The 22,897-nt window shown below is 40.8% G+C and overlaps 1 long non-coding RNA gene across 1 annotated transcript in view; it reads left to right on the top strand.

Annotated features, from left to right (window-relative positions):
• The window catches only part of LOC144582866 (uncharacterized), a 51,422-nt gene extending 40,157 nt beyond the window's left edge, over positions 1–11,265 (top strand). Inside the window, exons 3-4 of the long non-coding RNA XR_013536378.1 lie at positions 8,279–8,359; positions 10,865–11,265. This is a non-coding gene — a long non-coding RNA (uncharacterized LOC144582866). The remainder of the gene's footprint in view (positions 1–8,278; positions 8,360–10,864) is intronic.
• Positions 11,266–22,897: the final 11,632 nt, after the last annotated feature.

Genomic DNA, 22,897 nt, shown 5'->3' with positions numbered 1-22,897 from the left:
TCCGTCCAGCTTTGTTCCCTTGCTGGTGAGGAGTTTTGGTCCTTTCTAGGAGGTGAGGTGTTCTGGTTTTGGGTGTTTTCCTCCTTTTTTCGCTGGTTTCTTCCCATCTTTGTGGATTTATCAGCTTGTCGTCTGCGTAGTTGCTGACTTTTCGATTGGGTCTCTGAGTGGACACCCAGATTGTTGATGATGAAGTATTTCTGTTACTTGGTTTTCCTTTTACCAGTGTAGCTCCTTTGCTGTACGACTGCTGAGGTCCACTCCAGGCCCTGCTTGTCTGGGGTGCACCTCTAGCAGCTGTAGCACAGGAGGTATGCTACCAGTTTCTTTTTCTGCTATCTTTGTCCCAGGATGATGCCTGCCAAATGTCAGTCTTTTGGATATAGAGGGGTCAGGGAGCTGCGTGAGGAGACAGTCTGTACTTTATAGGAGCTCAATTGCTGAGCTGTGAGCTCTGTTGTTCATTCAGGGCTGTTAGGCTGCTATGTTTGATTCTGCTGCAACAGAGGTCATTAATAAAACCCTTTTTTCTCAAATGCTCTGTGTTGGGGTGTTCGGGCTTCATTTTTGGATGTCCATTGAGGTGTCCTGCCCAGCTAGGAGGCAGACTAGCCACTGTTTGAATGCTGAAGCTCAGCCCTGCTGTTGTGAGGTTCGCCCTATTGCTGCAGGCTCTGCTGTTCTGCTGTGGTCTCTGACTCGTTCTGCAGTGGAGTCTCTCTGTTGTAGCAGGTTGCCTCGGCAACAGCAGGCTGTGTCAGCAGTGGGCGTGTATCTCAGTAGGGACGGGTTGCCTTGGGAACGGCTGGCTGCGTCAGCAGTGGGGGTGTATCTCATTTGGGGCAGGTTGCCTCGGTAATGGTGGACGCTGCTCCCCCACAGAGCGTCTCGGACCGTCTGCTCGGGATCGTTTGAAATCGCGGTTTTGTTCGTCCCACTGGGCTATCCCAAACGCTCTGTCCCTGCAATCCCCTGGACTGGCCCACTGTCCAAGTCTCGTTCAGTCTCAAGTCCAGCCCTCTCAAGTCTCAGGTTGCCGGTTCAACAGGGCACGTGGAGAACCGCCTCCTGTGGGGAGTGCTGCGTAGGGCCGTCCGCCGCCATTCCGGCTGCTGGCTTCGCCAGGCGGAGGTACTGCCTGGCTTCCCGTGTCTCCTTTATACTTGGGAATTTCCCCGTTCTGTGGGCAACAAAGATCAGTCTGGAAATGCAGCTCCGACTCACCTCTCCGCAGATTGAACGAGAGCTCCAATCCTGGGTTGTTCTCACAGCGCCATCTTGAGTCCTCCTCTCCCACTTTCGGCTTCTTATGGTCTATTGCTTGATTGTGTTCCTTTTGGACCCTTGTTACCTTCATTGTAAAATATTAACTTAAGTATCTACACTTGGTAACTTACCTACCATAACTTACTGGGTGTAACTGTAACTTACTTACCATAGCTTACAGGGTGTAACTGTAACTTGATTACAATTGTTAAGTACTTACTGGGCATAACTTACTTGCTGGGTGTAACTCACGGGGCTTAACTTATTTACTGGGCATAACTACGTGGGCCTAACTTGCTTACTGTAACTTAAGTATGTTGATCTGGAATAAACAACTTTAACTTCAGAAAAGTATATAATGAAACAGATTGCAAAAATAAAATTGCTGCTTGGACATAGCCTAAGCCAGCCCTCCAGACTCCGCTTTTCTATTTCCTTTCACTTCCGTGCACTTTCTCTCTCAGGTTGAATGAGACATCTACGTTGGCAGTCTTGGGGACTCCTGCAGGTCGGTAGTCCCCCGGCAGACGTGCCAGACCCCAACACTCTCTCAGGTATTTCAGTCGCCTGCTGATTGGGGAATCAGGATCCGTGCGATTTCCCATGCAGCAACCCACTGCGCTGGCTCAAATGTCGCCTCCTGGGAATCTCCTGGTCTGGGTCACTGTCCAAGTATTGTTCAGTCAGATGGATATGCTAATCTGCCCTCCCAAATCTCAGATTGCCGGTTTAACAGGGCATCCAGACCAGTGCGCCTTGTGCGGAGTGCTGCTGCACTGCTGCGCTGGCTGCAACAGCAGTGCCGGCCAAAACAGCCATGGCGGCGCTCATGTCTCTCCTCCACCTGGGAATCCCTCCATTCTGTGGGCAACAAATATCCATCTGAAAATGTGGCTTGAACTCACCCTCTGAGCCTTCACTGAGAGCTGCAACCCTGAGCTGCTCCTACCCCACCATTTTGAAGAGTTTCTATTTTATTTTATTTTTTATTTTTTTGAGATGAAGTTTTGTTGTTGTTACCCAGACTGGAGTGCAATGGCATGATCTCAGCTCACTGCAACCTCTGCTTTCTGGGTTCAAGCAATTCTCCTGTTTCAGCCTCCCGAGTAGCTGGGACTACAGGCACGCACCACCATGCCCAGCTAATTTTTGTACTTTTAGTACAGACAGGGTTTCACCTTGTTGACCAGGATGGTCTTGATCTCTTGACTTCGTGATCCACCTGCCTCAGCCTCCCAAAGTGCTGGGATTATAGGTGTGAGCCACCGCGCCTGGCTGGAAATTATTTTAAACGCACGTTGTAATTATGTACCCAACATTAATTTTTCAGGCTTAGAGCAACTCCCTGATGTTAGAGATGGAAGTCAGATATTGACCTGGAAAATATATTTAAAAACAAAAACTTTCTCTTTTTTCTATTTGTACCTGACCCTCTTCCCCCAAGTTTTGCCTATACAGATAGAATTTTGGTCATTGCAGAGTTTTTCATTCCAATTTAGGTCAATAATGAGAAAAATTATTAGTGATGGGAAGTAGTTTATTTCTGAAATTCTGTTCAATGATAATAGCTTCTGACTTTAGAAGCATTTTCACTTCTGACAGCCATTTTGTCTTACTCTACATTCGAAAGGTCCTAATAGTATCTTTTATATACTAAAAATAACTGTACATCATTTCTTATTAGACTTGAGAACTGCTTTTAACAGTGTTTGCCCTTCCACTAAGGCTTCAGAATTTTGAGAATCAATCTTTAGTTCAGTGATAAAGTTCATAGTAAGAATAGCAACCTCCCTGCAAACAGTCTCCTGTGTTTTGGGCTAGGAATAGGAGACCATGCCTGTGGAAATCATGTTTTCCTTTCTGTAGTAAACTCTAAGAACCATGGTTATATCCTTGATGAACTCAAGGCAATATATGCTTTAAGATCCTGTAAAAGATGCAAAATTTCAAGAAGTTAAGAATAATTCATTGATTATACCACTTGCAGAAAGAAACCACTTTTTATTGAGACGGAGTTTCACTCTTGTTACCCAGGCTGGAGTGCAATGGCGCAATCTCGGCTCACCACAACCTCCGCCTCCTGAGTTCAAACGATTCTCCTGTCTCAGCCTCCCAAGTAGCTCGGATTACAGGCATGTGCCACCATGCCCAGCTAATTTTTTTTTTTTTTGTATTTAGTAGAGACGGGGTTTCACCATGTTGGCCAGAATGGTCTCAATCTCTTGACCTTGTGATCCACCCACCTCAGCCTTCCAAAGTGCTGGGATTACAGGCGTGAGCCACCGTGCCTGGCAAAAAACCCCTTTTATGCTGGACATAGTGGCTTACACCTGTAATCACAGCACTTTGGGAGGCTGAGGCGGGAGGATTGCTTGAGCCTAGCCTGGGCAACATAATGAGATCCTATCTCTACAAAAAATAAGAAATGACCTGGGTATCGTTGCATGTGCCTGTAGTTCCAGGTGCACTGGGAAAGAGGAGGGAAGATTCCATGAGCCCAGGAGTTTGACACTGGAGTGAGCTGCAATGGTACCACAACACTTCAGCCTGGGCTATAGAGCAATATCCTGTCTCATAAAAAAGAAAAACTTCTTTTTAACATGTCATATATCCTTCTCAACTTTCCTTTTCTTAATTGCATTTTAGGTTTTGGGGTACATGTGCAGAACATGCAAGAATGTTGCATAGGTACACACATGGAAGTGTGGTTTGCTACCTTCCTCCCTTCACCTACATTGGCATTTCTCCCCATGCTATCCTTCCCCAGCTCCCCCACCTCTGTCCCTCTACTATTCCCCCCAATAGACCCCTGTGTGTAGTGCTCCCCTCCCTGTGTCCATGTGTTCTCATTGTTCATAACCCGCCTGGGAGTGAGAAGATGTGGTATTTCATTTTCTGTTCTTGTGTCAGTTTACTGAGAATGATGTTCTTCAGATTCATCCATGTCCCTACGAAGGACAAGAACTCATCGTTTTTGATGGCTGCATAATATTCCATGGTGTATATGTGCCACATGTTCCCAGTCCAGTCTATCATAGATGGGCATTTGGGTTGGTTCCAGGTCTTTGCTATTGTAAACAGTGCTGCAATGAACATTCGTGTGCATGTGTCCTTATAGTAGAACGATTTATAGTCCTTTGGATATATACCCAGTAATGGGATTGCTGGGTCAAATGGAATTTCTATTTCTAGGTCCTTGAGAAATCGCCACACTGTCTTCCACAATGGTTGTACTAATTTACACTCCCACCAGCAGTGTAAAAGGGTTCCTATTTCTCCACATCCTCTCCAGCATCTGTTGTCTCCAGATTTTTTAATGATTGCCATTCTAACTGGCATGAGATGGTATCTCAATGTAGTATTGATTTGAATTTCTGTAATGAGCAGTGATGAGCATTTTTTCATATGTTTGTTGGCCTCATGTATGTATCTTTTTGTAAAGTGTCTGTTCATATTCTTTGCCCAATTTTGAATGGGCTTTTTTTTTTTTTTTTTTTTTTTTTTTTTTTTTTTTTTTTTTTTAAATCTGTTTGAGTTCTTTGTAAATTCTGGATATCAGCCCTTTGTTTAGATGGGTAAACTGCAAAATTTTTTTCCCATTCTGTTGGTTGCTGATTCACTCTAATAACTGTTTCTTTTGCCGTGCAGAAGCTGTGGAGTTTGATTAGGTCCTGTTTGTCTATTTTTGCTTTTTTTCCCAATGCTTTTGGTGTTGTGGTCATGAAGCCTTTGCCTACTCCTACGTCCTGAATGGTTTTGCCTAGATTTTCTTCTAGGGTTTTTATGGTGCCAGGTCTTATGTTTAAGTCTTTAATCCATCTGGAGTTAATTTTAGTGTAACGTTTTAGGAGGAAGTCCAGTTTCTGCTTTCTGCACATGGCTAGCCAGTTTTCCCAATACCATTTATTAAACAGGGAGTCCTTTCCCCATTGCTTGTGTTTGTCAGGTTTATCAAGGATTGTATGGTTGTAGATATGCTGTGTTGGCTCCGATGCCTCTGTTCTGTTCCATTGGTCTATATTTCTGTTTTGGTACCAGTATCATGCTGTTTTGATTACTGTAGCCTTGTAGTATAGTTTGAAATCCGGTAGTGTGATGCCTCCCGCTGTGTTCTGTTTGCTTAGAATTGACTTGGCTATGCAGGCTCTCTTTTGGTTCCATATGAAGTTTAAGGTGGTTTTTTCCAGTTCTGTGAAGAAGGTCATTGATAGCTTGATGGGGATAGTGTTGAGTCTGTAAATTACTTTGGACAGTATTGCCATTTTCACGATATTGATTCTTTCTAACCATGAACATGGAATGTTTCTCCATCTGTTTGTGTCCTCTCTTATTTCGTTGAGCAGTGGTTTGTAGTTCTTTTTGAAGAGGTTTTTAACGTTCCTTGTTAGTTGTATTCCTAGGTATTTTATTCTCTTTGCAGCAATTGTGAATGGCAGTTTGTTCTTGATTTGGCTCTCTTTCAGTCTGTTATTGGTGTATAGGAATGCTTGTGATTTTTGCACATTGATTTACACATTTCTATTACAAAAAGAGGCCATGCTGAAGGCTGGTTTTGTATTTAACGCATCGTAAATACAGTGTCATGTCAAATCTGTCGACACATTATCTTAAAAAACACTGCCCTTTTTGAAGTTAAATAACTTCTTATTAAAATACTACAGGAATACATAGAATGAAATATAAAAGCCTTCCCTTAAGTGTTATTTTGTATACCATCATTTTCAGTAATGGCATGGTATTACAAATATTGTTACTTATTTATTTATTCATGAGATAGAGTTTTGCTTTGTCACACAGGCAGGAATGCAGTGGCTGATCGTGGCTCATTGCAACCCAGACAGGACTGCAGTGGCCGATCTTGGCTCACTGCAACTTCTGCCCTTTTGGTTCAACTGATTCTAGTGCCTCAGCTACACAAATACATGTCACTGTGCCCACCCTCCCAAGTAGCTTGTATTACAGGCCCATGTCACCATGCTTAGCTAATTTTTGTATTTTTAGTAGAAGTGGTTTTGCTGTGTTGGCCAGTCTGGTCTGGAACTTCTGACCTCAGGTGATCTGCCTACCTCAGCTTCACACAGTTCTGGGATTACAGACACGAGCCAGCGGGCTAGTCCAATACTGGTATTTTTGAATGTAACTTTTTGCTTTAATTCAGGCATCCTATATCTATAATGGCTTCAGGGTAGCAGTTCTCCTTTTTTTTCTTCCTTGGAGGTTTACTACAGGTCAAGTTCCAATGCTGGCACCCAGATTCAATAAATTGGGGTTATTTAAACTGTTACTTCTATACCATATGTAGCTTTTCTTTGAATTCTGTGATTCTTTAAGCCCTCTTAATTTTGGTGGCAGCCCTCTTAATTTTGGTGGTGCATAGCTGGAACTGTTTGATCAATGGGATTGCTAATAAAGGTAACAATGTAAATATTCCTGAAACAGATTTCTTCTGTGTTTTAACTTAAAACTATATTTTCTGCCAGATATACAAAAACACTGCCTAACTGATGAGAGCATCAGTGACCCTAGGGAATTCTTGAAGTCATTATTAGTTTTTTGTATTAATATCTGGCAATGGCTATTCAGTATCTTTTTTTTATTTTTTATTGGATTTTAGGTTTTGGGATACATGAGCAGAGCATGTAAGACAGTTGCGTAGGAACACACATGGCAGTGTGCTTTTCTTTCCTTCTCCCCTTCACCCACATTTGGCATTTCTCCCCAGGCTATCCCTCCCCACCTCCCCCTCCCACTGGCCCTCCCCTTTTCCCCCCAATAGACCCCAGTGTTTAGTACTCCCCTTTCTGTGTCCATGTGTTCTCATTTTTCATCACCCGCCTATGAGTGAGAATATGCGGTGTTTCATTTTCTGTTCTTGTGTCAGTTTGCTGAGGATGATGTTCTCCAGATTCATCCATGTCCCTACAAACGACACGAACTCATCATTTCTGATTGCTGCATAATATTCCATGGTGTATATGTGCCACATTTTTCCAATCCAGTCTATTATCAATGGGCATTTGGGTTGATTCCAGGTCTTTGCTATTGTAAACAGTGCTGCAATGAACATTCGTGTACATGTGTCCTTATAGTAGAACGATTTATAGTCTTTTGGATATATACCCAGTAATGGGATTGCTGGGTCAAATGGAATTTCTATTTCTAAGGCCTTGAGGAATCGCCACACTGTCTTCCACAATGATTGAACTAATTTACACTCCCACCAACAGTGTAAAAGTGTTCCTTTTTCTTCACATCCTCTCCAGCATCTGTTGTCTCCAGATTTTTTAATGATCGCCATTCTAACTGGTGTGAGATGGTATCTCAATGTGGTTTTGATTTGCATCTCTCTGATGACCAGTGACGATGAGCATTTTTTCATATGATTGTTGGCCTCATATATGTCTTCTTTCGTAAAGTGTCTGTTCATATCCTTTGCCCACTTATTTTAACTTTGGCTTAAAATGTAAGAGAGAGGCATAGAGAAATGACTTTAAAATGTTAGCTAATTTTTAATTTATTTTGAGACAGAGTCTCACTCTGTCACCCAGCCTGGAATGTAGTGGTATGATCTTGGTTCACTGCAACCTCCCCATCCGGGGTGCAAGCATTTCTCCTGCCTCAGCCTCCCAAGTACCTGGGACTACAGGCATGTGTCATCATCCTGGGCTAATTTTTTTGTATTTTTAGTAGAAATGGGGTTTCATCACGTTGACCAGGCTGGTCTTGAACTTCTGACCTCAGGTGATCCACCCTCCTCAGCCTCCCAAAGTGCTAGCTAGGATTACAGGTATGAGTCACCACACCCAGCCTTAGTTTTTAAATTTTTAATAGATCATAGTTATTATGGATAATGAATATTTTATATACTTTTTATTTTCACAGATTCAAATGAGTATGTGTCACTTATTGTTGAAATACTAACAAATGTAAAGAGAAAAAAGAATAAAGTATCATGATTACTATTAGTCTTTTTGTTTACACAATTATGATTTGTGCTAATCTTTGGTTCCAGAAAGCTGAGTCTGATCTGGATTACATTCAATACAGACTGGAATATGAAATCAAGACTAATCATTCTGATTCAGCTGGTGAGGTAATCTCCAAAATAAATAAGTTTTTTTTTAAAGCAGCCTTAACTGAATACTTTAGAATTTTATGATAGCATTCCTAAGAGTAATCGATCTTAAGAATCACATTATTACATTATTTTTTCTTTTTTTATTTTCTGCCTAAGATTTTTTATAAAGATCTGTCTTGAAGTTCAAAACTTTTTTTTTTTCTTTTTAGGCTAGTCTTCTGTTAAAGCTCTTTATTGTATTTTTTATTTCATTCAATGAATGCTTTAGCTCTAAGATTCCTGTTTGTTTCTTGTTTTGTGATATCTCTCTATTGAATTTCTCTTATTTTTGTTAACTGGTCTGTATGTATTCTCTTGTATCTGATTGCATTTTCTTAAGATGATTATTTTCAGCCACATGTAATGGCTCATGCCTATAGTCCCAGCTACTTGGGAGGCTGCAGCAGGAGGATTGCTTGAGTCCAAAAGGGCTGGCCTATAGTGTGCCATGCTAATCCAATGTCTACACTAAGTTTGGTATCAATATGGTGATCTTCTGGGAGCAGAGAACCATCAGGTTGCTTAAGGAGATATGAACCAGCTCAGGTCAGAAATAGAGCAGGTCAGCCAGGTGTGGTGGCTCACACCTATGATTTCAGGAATGTGAAATGCTGAGGTGGGTGAATTGCTTGAGCTCAGGAGTTCTTTTCTATTTCCATAGCTTTAAATACCATCCATATGTTTGCAATTTCCAAATTTTATAACATCTCAAAATACCAGATTACAATATCCAGTTAACCACTTGATACCTTGACTAGGACATCTCAAGTATTTCCATCTTTTTTTTTTAAATGAAATTTTCCCTTTTGTTGCCTAGGCTGGAGTGCAATGGCATGATATTGGCTCACTGCAATCTCCACCTTCCGAGTTTAAACAATTCTCCTGCCGCAGCCTCTTGAGTAGTTGGGATTATAGGCATGCACCACCATACCTGGCTAACATTTTTGTATTTTTAGTAGAAACGGGGTTTCACCATGTTGGCCAGGCCAGTCTTGAACTCCTAACCTCAGGTGGTCCACCCATCTTGGCCTCCCAAAGTGCTGGGGTTACAGTCATGAGCCATTGTGCCGAGCTGTATTTTCGTCTTAACGTGTTAAAATGGGCCGGGCGCCATGACTCACACCTATAATCCCAGCACTTTGGGAGGCCAAGGTGGGTGGATCACCTGAGGTCAGGAGTTCAAGACTAGCCTGGCCAACATGGTGAAACTCTGTCTTTAATTTAAAAAATTGTTAAAATGAACTATTGATTTCTTCGTTACCCCACTTCCTTCACAAACTTGTTCTTTTCCTGGTTTCCCCATCTTGGCAGATGATTCTACCATTCACCTACTTGCTCAGACCAAAACCCAGGATCAGACTTAATTATTTTCTCTCCCTTTTTCACTGCTACATCCAGTCATCAACAAGTTCTATATTTTTTCTCACCTAGGTTATAACAACTTCTTTATTGGTTACCATCCTTCATTCTTGCTTCCTTCTAATTTCCTTTGTTACATCAGTCAAAGCAATAATTTAATTCATATGTCTGATGTAGAGAAATTATGAGTACTCTCTCGCTCATAATCTTCTGTGAATTCACATTACCCCTTGAAGAGAATTCAAATTCCTTAGTATAGTCTAAAAAGCTTGTATATCTGGTCTTTGCCTATTCCTCTGATTTTATTCTGTGCCACTTTCCCCTCACCCACTACGCTTTACTTCCTCTGGGCTTTTTCCGTTCCTTACATATAACAAGCTCTCAAAAAGGTCCTGTATCACTGAGTACAGTGACTCACACCTGTAATCCCAGCACTTTGGGAGGCCAAGGCGGATGGATCATCTTAGGTCAGGATTAGCCTGGCCAACATAGTAAAACCCCATCTCTAGTAAAAATACAAAAATTAGCACACACCTATAGTCCCAACTACTCTGTAAGGTGAGGCATGGGAAAATAGCTTCAACCTGGGAAGCAGGGATTGCAATGAGCCAAGATTGCACCACACTGCACTCCAGTCTGGGCAACAGAGCGAGACTGAGTCAAAAATAAAAAGTTCTGTATAAATTTTATTCCCTCTGCCTGGAGTATTCTCTCCTAACTTCCCACTCCCACATAACTGAGTCTTTTTCATCCTTTAAGATATTGCATTTCTGACCATTCTATCTAATAAGTGTGTACCCCCCTTTATCATTCTCTGTTGTTGTATCCTGTTTGTTTTCTGTATAAAACTTATCCCGCTTTTAAGTTATATACTATTGGTTTGTCATCTGTCACTAGTTCCACTAGGTAAGGAGCCATGTCTGTGTTATACATCAATATATACCCAGTGCTCATGGTACCTAATCAATAAATATTAAATATTGTCTAAAGGTGTAATTTTGTTTTGAGACAATGTTATAATTAATATGTAATTATTTTAAATACATGTAATTATTAATAATGTTAAATGTATTACCTCCTAATTCTTTTGCTGAAAATAGCCTTTTACCTTTTTTCTTGCAGTAACTGTCCTTCCTTTTTGGCTGCTGCTTTAGCCAGAGCCACATCAGATGAAGTCCTTCAGAGTGATCTTTCTGCACATTATATTTCAAAGGAAACAGGTGGCACAGAAGGGACTGTGGGTTAGTACCTTCGTACATTATTTGTTTAAAAATACTAGAATCTTCTCTGTGTAGTTGTCCACAGAAAATACCTGCAAGATACTTAATTTAATTACATTTACCTACTGGTTATTTATATAGTGGTAGCAGGAGAAAAAATTTGCTATTTTTTTCCAAATCAATAAAAGGAGGGGCAAGGAGAAAAATACAAGTATATTTTGAAAAAGGTAGAGTAGTATATAGAAGGTAACTGGAGCAACAGGAGATATTCATAAGTGATATCTAGATAAATGGGAAGATTAAAGTGAGGAATGTGAAGATAAAAAAGATGAGTGAGGGAGGGAGGGAGAATTTGAGCAAAACCTACTTGAAATGTTTATGTTACCTTAAAAAATCCAACTTAGGCCAGGCACCGAGGCTCATGCCTATAATCCCAGCACTTTGAGAGGCCGAGGTGGGCAGATCACCCAAGGTCAGGAGTTTGAGACCAGCCTGGCCAACCTGGTGAAACCCCATCTCTACTAAAAAAAAATACAAAAATTAGCTAGGCATGGTGGTGCATACCTGTGGTCTCAGTTGTTTGGGAGGCCGAGCCAGCAGAATTGGTTGAACCCAGAGAGGTGGAGGTTGCAGTGAGCTGAGATCACACCACTGCGCTCCAGCCTAGACAGCAGAGCGAGATTCTGTTTAAAAAAAAAAAAAAGTCCAAGTTAAAAGATACAGATATTCAAGAAATAAGTTGCAACACAACTTCTCACTAAGTAAGTATATTAAATTTTTTATCAGCCGGGCACGATGGCTCACGCCTGTAATACCAGCACCTTGGGAGGCCAAGGTGGGTGGATCACGAGGTCAACAGATTGAGACCATCCTGGTCAACGTGGTGAAACCCCGTCTCTATAAAAAAATTAGCTGGGCATGGTGGCACATGCCTGTAGTCCCAGCTACTCGGGAGGCTGAGGCAGGAGAATTGCCTGAACCCAGGAGGCAGAGGTTGCGGTGAGCCAAGATCGTGCCATCGCACTCCAGCCTAAATAACAACAGCGAAACTCTGTCTCAAAATAAATAAATAAATAAATAAATAAATAAATAAATAAATAAATTTTATATCGGCCGGGCACGATGGCTCATGCCTGTAATCCCAGCACTTTGGGAGGCCAAGATGGGCGGATCACAAGGTTAGGAGATCGATACCATCCACAGGGTTTTACCTACTAAAATACAAAAAAATTAGCCAGGCGTGGTGGTGCACACCTGTAGTCCCAGCTACTTAGAAGCCTGAGGCGGGAAAATCACTTGAACCCAGGCTGCAGAGGTTGCAGTGAGCAGAGGTCATGCCACTGCACTCCAGCTGGGTAGAAGAGCAAGACTCCATCTCAAAAAAAATTATATCTACCAGTAAAGAGAGCTCTTTATGATACATATGCAAATGTTATTTAATTGCATAGATCATTGCACATTTCTTTTCCAGGGAAAGTATGAGGCTCTATTTCTTAAATAAGTTATTTTTATTGTCTTAGGCTTATATGTATTTGACAGGATCTAAAGAAAAGTTTTGTATAAAAATTAGAGAATTATGGCCAAGCACGGTGGCTCACACCTGTAATCTCAGCACTTTGGGAGGCTGAGGCGGGCGGATCATGAAGTCAGGAGTTTGAAAACAGCCTGATCAGCATGGTGAAATTCCATCTCTACTAAAAATACAAAAATTAGCTGAGCATGGTGGTGTGTGCCTGTAATCCTAGCTCCTTGGGAGGCTGAGGCAGGAGAATCACTTGAACCTGGAAGTCAGAGGTTGCAATGAGCCAAGATTGCACAGCTGCACTCCCGCCTGGGCAACAGTGCAAGACTCTGTCTCACAAAAATAAAAAGTTAGAGAATTACTACTCAAAAATTGTTAAAAAAATTTAACATTTCATACGATTTGTTTTATTTAAAGCATTTGCCTTTAAACATGGTATATATGGAGCAAAGCATATATAAATGAATTTGAGTAGCTGGATTCCAGAGAATGTGAGGCAGCTATAAAAGTAAACATTTCTGTTCTTTATCTCTGTAGATTTTTTGTGATAGAAAATTGGCAAGGAGGGAATTACTTTTCTTGTTTTTACTGAGAGTAACTGATTCATCTAGAATCAAATTTTTCCAGAGTCAAGTTGTATAGAATTTTTGCTAAAAACTACTGATCTTTTCTCTGCTACTGATGCATAGAGTAAAAGCCTCATAATGAAAAGTTAGATGAAATTCTGCTTCACTCCAGCCAGGGTAACAGCTGATTCAGCTCCAGCTCAGAACAATGACATTAATGACTGATGAGTAATTTACAGCTGTGAGGGGGTGGACTGCTACCTTGGACAGTTTTCACTTTTTTGCATCCTTTTTGTATTTTTTCATTTCAAGCAGCAAGTATTTATATACTGAGGTCTTACACTATTTCCTGCAAAAGAAGAATACTTAATCTAGAAAGATAAGAGTGTTGCCCTACATGCCTACTTTGGAAGAATCTTTTGATCCCTATGAGATAGCAAAAGTGAAATGAAAGGTTTTCTTTTGGTGAACATAATTGGTTATTCTGATTTTTAATTTTTTCAAGAGATTACCTAGTAATCTCTCCATTCAACTGCTGTGATTCAGACTGATCTACTATTATTCTAAACCTTTATTTAACCAAAATCACTCAGTGTGAACTGCACCACAGAGAATCTCTATGGGGCATATTGTGTTTATTCATACATCAAAGCAGGAAATGAACATACTGAATAAGGCCTGCTGTCACTGCCTTAAAGTCCTCACTGAAGTGCCTTTTGTCTCTCTTCTTGGTTGTTTCCAAAAATAGACTTAAAAAAAAATCCTTAAAGTTTATTCTTTTTTTTTTTTTGAGACGGCGTGATCTTGGCTCACCGCAACCTCTGCCTCCTGGTTCAGGCAATTCTCCTGCCTCAGCCTCCAGAGTAGCTGGGATTACAGGCACATGCCACCATGCCCAGCTAATGTTTTGTATTTTTAGTAGAGACGGGGTTTCACCATGTTGACCAGGATGGTCTCAATCTCTTGACCTTGTGATCCACCCGCCTCAGCCTCCCAAAGTGCTGGGATTACAGGTGTGAGCCACTACGCCTGGCCTATTTTCATGTTTACATTATCCCTAACAGAATGTTTGCTAAGTGACCTTGGTTATCTCACTTGGTACAAATTTAGTTTGGTTTTTACAGCTTTTGTCCAAACTAAAACCAATTTGAGGGCCAAGTATGATGGCTCATGCCTGTAATGCCAGTGCTTTGGGAGGCCAAGGCAGGAGAATCACTTTAGGCCAGGAGTTTGAGAACCAGCCTGGGCAATATAGTGAGACACTATTTCTACAAAAAAATTAAAAATTAGCTGGGCATGGTGGCATGCACCCAGAGTCTCAGCTTCTTGGTAGGCTGAGGTGGGAGAATCACTTAAGCCCAGGAGTTTAAGGTTACAGTGAGCTATGTGCTACAGCCTGGGCAACAGAGTGAGACCCTGTCTCAAACAATGACAAAAACAACAACCCAGAAAAACAATTTGAAATATCACAGTGTAAAAATTATTATTATTATTTTGAGAGAGATGGTGTCACTCTGTTACCCAGGAGTGCTGTGGCATAATTACAGCTCACTGAAGCATCTACCTCCCATGCTCAAACAATCCTTGCAACTCAGCCTCATGAATAGCTGAGACTACAGGCATGCATCACCATGCTTGGCTAATGTTTGTATTTTTTGTAGACAGGGTCTTGCCATGTTATCCAGGCTGGTCTTGAACTCCTGGGCTCAAGTGATTTTCCTGCCTTGCCCTCTTGACGTGCTGGGTTTATAATCATGAGCCTCTAAGCCCAGCCTACTGTAAAAATTAAAAACAAGAAGGGAAAATAATCACTAATACAGAGGAAATTAAAGAATAATAAAAATTTTTTGTAAGTAAATTTGAAAACCTGGATGTTTTCTAGAAAAAAATTAATTAATTAACAAAGTTTGTCTAAGAAGAAAGAGATTGAGAAAATTATCGAGGAACTGTCCCCCAAAAGGCCATGGAGTTGGTGACTGTGCAGGTGAGGTGAACATTTTTAGGTGATCAAAGAAAGGCAGATAATTGGAATACTTTTTATTTTTTTTAATTATATATTTATTTGTTATTTTTTGAAACAGAATCTTGCTCTGTCATCTACACTGGAGTGCAGTGGCATGATCTCAGCTTACTGCAGCCCCTGCCTCCTGGGTTCAAGCAATTCTTTTGCCTCAGCCTTCTGAGTAGCTGGGATTACAAGTGTGCACCACCACACCCGGGTAATTCTTGTACTTTTAGTAGAGACAGATTTTGTTATGTTGGCCAGGCTGATCTCAAACTCCTGACCTCAAGTTGCCCACTAAACCTGTACCTCCCAGAGGATTACAGGCATGAGCCACTGTGCCTGGCCCCAATCCTTTTTAAAATGAATGCTCCAGTTGCATGGAAAAAGAAGGAAAATTTGCATAACATAACACTGATACCAAAATCTACCCAAGACTGAAAAAGGAAATGAGAGACCAGTCTTAGTGATCAACATGAAAAAACTTAGTAGGCCGGGTGTGGTGGATCATGCCGGTAATCCCAGCAATTTGGGTTGCCAAGGCAGGCAGATCACCTGAAATCAGGAGTTCCAGACCAACCTGGCCAACATGGTGAAACCACATCTCAACTAAAAATACAAAAATTTGCTGGACGTGGTGGCGGGTGCCTGTAATCCCAGCTACTCGAGAGGCTGTGGCAGGAGAATTGCTTGAACCCAGGAGGCAGAGGTTGCGGTGAGCTGAGATCATACCATTGCACTCTAGTCTGGGCAACAGAGCAAGACTCCATCTCAAAAACAAACAAACAAACATCTTAACTAAGATATTTGAATATTGAGTGCAGCAGTTAATTCATTCAGTGAATGTTTTATTGAGGACCTACTATAGATGCTTATTATACTGGGGAAACAGCAGTGAATAAAAAACATCAAGAATGAAATATTGGGAAGTCTGTAGCAGAACTAATCTATTAATAGGGCAAAAGAAAAATAATCTCTTAAGATGCCAAAAGAAACATCTGATAAAACTTAATATTCCTAATTTCTAAAATATTTATTGTAAAGAAGGCCTAGATGGATATATCTTGGATGCCACATTTATGCTTAATATATATTCTAGAATTTGTCAGTTGTACATGACTACAAACACAGCTTCAGTTATCTTCAGCAAAACAGAATGTATGGACCGTCTTCCAGAATAAGGGATACACAGGTAGATTCAAGGCTTCAAACGAGCTCAACAGGATCTGGCATTTATCCAACTCTCAGCTGTACCTTCTTTAATTTTGATTTCATTTTCAGACTCCATGAGGTAGCAGTATGACTTGCTAGGAACCCAGGTGTTCATCTGTCCATATTGAAGTTGAGCAGGAAAACAAGAGTAGATTTTCTCAGTTGTTCTTACATAAGCCACAGGATTTACTCTAATTGGCCCAACTTGGATGGTTTCCCATTCCTGAACTAATCACTTGTCAAAGGAGTGGGATTCTCTACCTGGCTAAAAGTGAATCACAAAGTCTGAGAGAAAAGAAAGAAGGAATTGTTACTGGAAGAAAGAGCAATGTTTGCTAGTTTTAAATAACAATTAAAGTTCTGGCCAGCACTGGTGGCTTATGCCTGTAATCTCAGCACTTTGAAAGGCTAAGGCAGGTGGATCACTTGAGGTCGGGAGTTCAAGACCAGTCTGGCCAAAATGGTGAAATTCTGTCTCTACTAAAAATACAAAAATTAGCCAGACGTGGTGGTATGCCCTTGTAATTCCAGCTACTCAGGAGGCTGAGGCATGAGAATCCCTTGAACCCGGGAGGTAAAGGTTTCAGTGAAATGAGATTTCACCACTGCACTCCAATTTGGGCTACAGAGCAAGACTCCAACTCAAAAAAGAAAAAAAAAAAAAAAAAGGAAAAGAAAAATAATTACAACAAAAAAAATCTGATTCAAAATGGCAAATAAATAACCAGGAATAAATGAAGAAATGTGAAGGATTTATGTTAAAACTATTGAGCAACATAAAAAAAATTTAAGTTTAAAAGCAATATAATTTGTTCTTAGAAAAGACTCGCAGCACTGTTTACAATAGCAAAGACCTGGAATCAACCCAAATGCCCATTGATAATAGACTGGATTGGAAAAATGTGGCACATATACACCATGGAATATTATGCAGCAATCAGAAATGATGAGTTTGTGTCATTTGTAGGGACATGGATGAATCTGGAGAACATCATCCTCAGCAAACTGACACAAGAACAGAAAATGAAACACCGCATATTCTCACTCATAGGCGGGTGATGAAAAATGAGAACACATGGACACAGGGAGGGGAGTACTAAACACTGGGGTCTATTGGGGGGAAAAGGGGAGGGCCAGTCGGAGGGGGAGGTGGGGAGGGATAGCCTGGGGAGACATGCCAAATGTGGGTGAAGGGGAGAAAGGAAGCAAAACACACTGCCATGTGTGTACCTATGCAACTGTCTTGCATGTTCTGCTCATGTACCCCAAAACCTAAAATGCAATAAAAAATTAAAAAAAAAAAAGCAAAGACTCCGTATGAAAATGATATATGTTTTTTCCAATCTACAAGTTCTATGTGATCCTGAACACAATAGCAACAGATTTTTCTGCCCAATCTTGTCAAAATGTTTAGAAATTTCACCTGGAAAAATAAACATGAAAGTACCCAAGTGACATCCTTTAAAATTAAGAGTAATAGGTAGGAAAACTAGTCCTCCTGCTATTAAAACATTTTAAAGTTATGATAACTTATAGAGAATAACTTATAAAAATAGATGCTGAAATGAGTGAAGCAGAACATGGTCAAGAAGCATATCAATGTTTATTTAATATTTTATTTTGTTTTATTTTTTGTTCATCTTTTTTAATTAAAAAATTGATTCTCTGCATATTTAATATTTTAATGGTTATTTAATAGTTTGCATATTTATTTTTCAACAAGCGTGTAATGAGGCCCTGCTATCTGCTAGGTACTATGCAATGGCTTGTCAAGGGCAATTAAGACAGTCTCTATCTGCAGTCCAATTTGGGGATAAAGCACATGGACTTTGGAGTCAGACAGACCTAGGATTAAGAATGATTTTGCCTATTTGTCAAATGTTCTAGAGGCATAGAATTAGCAAATACTCAATAAAAGTTTTTTTTTTTTTTAACTTTTTTTTTAGAGACGGGATTTCACCATGTTGGTCAGGCTGGTCTTGAACTCCTAACCTTGTGATCCACCCATCTCGGCCTCCCAAAGTTCTGGGATTACAGACATGAGCCACCATGCCCAGCCTAATTAATGTTATCTATTATTACCAAAAGTGGTTAAGAGCTTTAATAGACAGTATGAACAAAGTATAATGGGAACACATGGGAAGGAGCAACTGGGAGTGGTATGAACAGATCTAATGATTTACCAAATGTTAGAGGAAACTGGTATTACTTCCTCTAACCAATTTAATCTGTCTATACCAGCTCTGTCCAATGGACAGTGCAGTGATGGAAATGTTCCCTGTGTTGCTGAATGTGGCAGCCACTAGCCACACATGTTTATTGAGCAACTGAAATATAGTTAATATGGCCAGGCACAGTGGCTCATGCCTGTAATTCCAACACTTTGAGAGGCTGAGGTGGGTAGATCATGAGGTAAAGAGATTGAGACCATCCTGGCCAACATGGTGAAAAACCCCGTCTTTGCTAAAACACAAAAAAAATGGCCGGGCACAGTGGCTCATGCCTGTAATTCCAGCACTTTGGAAGAGTTTGGTGGGAGGTTTGCCTGAGGTCAGGAATTCAAGACCAGCCTGGTCAACATGGTGAAATCCTATCTCCACTGAAAATGGAAAAAATTAGCTGAGCATGGTTGCCGGCGCCTGTAATCCCAGCTACTCTGGAGGCTGAGGCTGGAGAATCACTTGGACCCAAGAGATGGAGGTAGCAGTGAGCCCAGATTGTACCACTGCACTCCAGCCTGGGCAACAAGAGTGAAACTTTGTCTCAAAAAAAAATAATAAATTTAAAAATAAAAATATATTGAATTAATTGTTTTAATTTTCCAGGGATACATATATATTAGCCTGGCGTTGTGGTATGTGCCTGTAGTCCCAGCTACCTAGGAGGCTGAGGCAGGGGAATCACTTGAACCTGGGCAGTTGAGGTTGCAGTGAGTCGAGATTGTGCCACTGCACTCCAGCCTGGGCAACAGAGTAAGACTCTGTCTCAAAGAAAAAGAAATACTCAAGCCTGTAATCCCAGCACTTTGGGAGGCCGAGGCGGGTGGATCATGAGGTCAACAGATCGAGACCATCCTGGTCAACATGGTGAAACCCCGTCTCTACTAAAATTACAAAAAATTAGCTGGGCATGGTGGCGCGTGCCTGTAATCCCAGCTACTCAGGAGGCTGAGGCAGGAGAATTGCCTGAACCCAGGAGATGGAGGTTGTGGTGAGCCGAGATTGCACCATTGCACTCCAGACTGGGTAACAAGAGCGAAACTCAGTCTCAAAAAAAAAAAAAGTAAAAGAAATATAACTAATATGACCAAAAAACTGATTTTAAATTTTATTTAATTTTAACTTTTTTAGATGGGGTCTTGCTATGTTGTCCAGGCTGGAGTGCAGTGGTGGCTATTCACAGGCACAATCATATCATACTACAGCCTCAAACCCCTGAGCTCAAGCAATCCTCCCATTTCAGCCTCACAAGTAGCTGGGACTGCATGCACACTGAGACCACTTCACCCTACTGATTAATTTAAATAACCACATGTAGTTAATAACTCCTGTACTAAACAGTGCAGATCTATATAATAAGAGTAATACAAAAACCAAAGAATGGTATAATAGTTTATATTATTATTTTGTAACTATCCTGATAGCTGATATGTTGTTTCACCCTACCCCACTCTCCCTGAAAGTTTCTGAATTCACTAGATTGTTTTGTAATCCTCTGTTATGGCTGTGTCAGATGAGGACACGCCAATCCCAGGGTCTGCATTTGGGGACCTATACTGCTGCAGAGACCAGATAGGTTGCAGTGATACAAGTAGGTAATTGCTGGCTGAAAGAAATAGTCTCTGGTGGCTAGTGCTTAAATGAAAATTGAAGTTGCTCAAAACAATCAAAATGTTGGATTGTCTGTTGGCTTTAGTTTTCTTCTTGTATATACTGCCATAGGCTGTTTTTGCTCTTTGTCTTTTCTCTTTTAAATTTACCTTTGATTTTCAGTTATATAAAAATGCTAACAGTGGGGAGAGGCATAGTAGCTCATGCCTGTAATCCCAGTATTTTGGGAGGCTGAGGTGGGAGGATCACTTGAGGCCAGGAGTTTAAGATGAGCCTGAGCAATATAGTGGGACCCAATCTCTAGAAAAAAAAAATTCTTTTCTTTAATATATAGTTTTCTTTTTCCTTGCAGATTCGTCAGGAAAAAAATATTTTCTTTTGATTAGCCATTGGTGGTGACATGTACCTGTGATCTCAGCTACTTGAGAGGCTAAAACAAAATGATTCCTTGACCCCAGGAATTGTAGGCCACAGTGAGCTATGATTGCATCACTCCACTCCAGCCTGGGCAACAGAGAGAGACCCTCTTATTAAAAAAATTAAAATAAATTGGCCAGGTGTGGTGGCTCATGCCTGTAATCCCAGCACTTTGGGAGGCCAAGGCAGGCAGATTACAAGATCAGGAGTTCAAGACAAGCCAGTTCAAAACCAGCCTGGCCAATATGGTGAAACCCCGTCTCTACTACAAATACAAAAAATCAGCTGGGCATCGTGGCAGGCACCTATAATCCCAGCTACTTGGGAGGCTGAGGTAGGAGAATTGCTTGAACCTGGAAGGTGGGATTACAGTGAGCTGAGATTACGCCACTGCGTTCCAGCCTGGGTGACAGAGCAAGACTTCTGTTTTGTGGGGAAAAGAAAATTAAAGGAGACAAAGCCACGATATGGGATTTATCACCCTTTGCTATGCTAATGAGGAAAAAAAGGAAATGAGAAAAAACTTCAGGTCAACTTTTTGAATATAGTCATTTTAAAAATAATTTTGAATAAGGATAAAGGTAAATGTAGTCACAGATTAAGGCAAAGACAGGACTGAGAAGTTGAGAGTTGACATCCTGGGCTGTTCTAGAACATATAGTTTCTTCTTTGGGATTTGTATTCTAGATTGGAGGAAGCCTGTGTAGCCATTGCCATCTGACACTTATTTTCTCAGGCTTTCAAGCTGTATCTGATTTAGTTAAGTAGAAAGAAAATTTAAGTTCAATTTTTTTTAACCTGAGATGTAGGAGGAACTTCTAAAATACTGGCCTGAGAAAACCTAATCTCTCTTTGGTATTTCAGTAGCTCAGCTTAAGTGGAGGACACTTTGAGTGGAGGGTTCAGTGATAGGAAATACAATCTCTTCAGTACCATTCAGTGTTGGCTTAAAAGGCTTACATATCTGTCCATCTACTGAGGGTATATGTCTGCCTCAGAAGTAAGCTTGCCAATTCGAGCCAATAGGTGAAGTAGTAGACACAGATGAAGCAGTAGGCATAGGGTCAAGAGTTTTGTTGGTATTGCTTCTCTGGTTGCTCTCTCTCTTTTTCTATCTAAGGTCACACGAATAGACAGAGTTTAGGTACATTTTTCCTTAGAATAATATAAAAGTTTTAACTCATTTGCTAACCTATTGGCTAAACTATTTAAACTACTGCCTAAAACTTTAATAAACAAATACATTAAACAGAAAAGACAGGCTGAACATGGTGGCTCATGCCTGTAATCTCAGCACTTTGGGATGCCAATATGGGTGGATCACCTGATCAGGAATTTGAGACCAGCCTGGCTAAATGGTGAAACTCCATCTCTACTAAAAATACAAAAAATTAGCCAGGCATAGTGGCAGGCACCTGTAATCCCAGCTACTCAGGAGGCTGAGGCAGGAGAATCACTTGAACCCAGGAGGCAGAGGTTGCAGTGAGCCAAGATCACACTATTGCACTGCAGCCTGGGCAACAAGAGTGAACATCTGTCTTAATTTAAAAGAAAAGAAAAGAAAGAAAACACACACACACACAATTCAGTTACAAATGATGCTCATTTATAGGAGAAAAAAGGGTACTGGATTTAAAGGAAGAAGTCAGGAAGAAAGAGAATGAAGACAAATGGTAAGCAAGGTAAACTCTTCTTATTTCTGTAGATTGTGAGCTGTTTTCATAGGCCTTTCATATCCTAATAAACACTGTATATCCAGCTAATTGGACTATGGAAGCAGTGTTAATCACTACTTATTTTTCTAAGCATGGCTTTCCCGGTGATAACCATAGCAGACAACCAAAAAGAAACTGGTGCTGGGAACTAGGGAGCAGTGTGGCAAGAGCACTTCTTCAGCTGGAAGTCAAGCCAGGAATAGGTCCAGCCCTGGCCAAAGGTTTTCTCCTCATGACAAGAATATTTAGTGGCAGCTGCAGGCTGATGATTTTCTACTAAATAGGTTGTGATTTTTCTCTCTTCAGAAGCAACATTTCATTTTTCTTGAGAAGGATGACTTTCTTCTATTAAGAAGGAACTTGATTAAGGTGACCTACTTCTGTCTTTAGCAAGCAGAGAAGTGAAAAGCAGTTTTACAAGGCTCTTCATTAGGGGTTTCTGTGTTTCTTTCACAGAGATTGAGACAGTGAAATTGGCCCATTCTGTCTTCAGTAAACTACATGAGATTTGCTGCAGCTGGGTAAAAGACTTCCCCCTCCTCAGGAGACCCCAGCTTTATTATGAGACATCAATCCATGCCATCAAAAATATGCACAGGAAAATGGAGGACAAACATGTCTGCATTCCTGACTTTAATATGCTCTTCAACCTAGAGGTGAAGGGCATTTCT

Source organism: Callithrix jacchus, chromosome 5, assembly GCF_049354715.1.
Source record: "Callithrix jacchus isolate 240 chromosome 5, calJac240_pri, whole genome shotgun sequence".
Lineage (NCBI taxonomy): Eukaryota > Metazoa > Chordata > Mammalia > Primates > Cebidae > Callithrix > Callithrix jacchus.
Note: the sequence above shows the minus strand (reverse complement) of the source record. Positions and strands in the feature narration are given on the sequence as shown.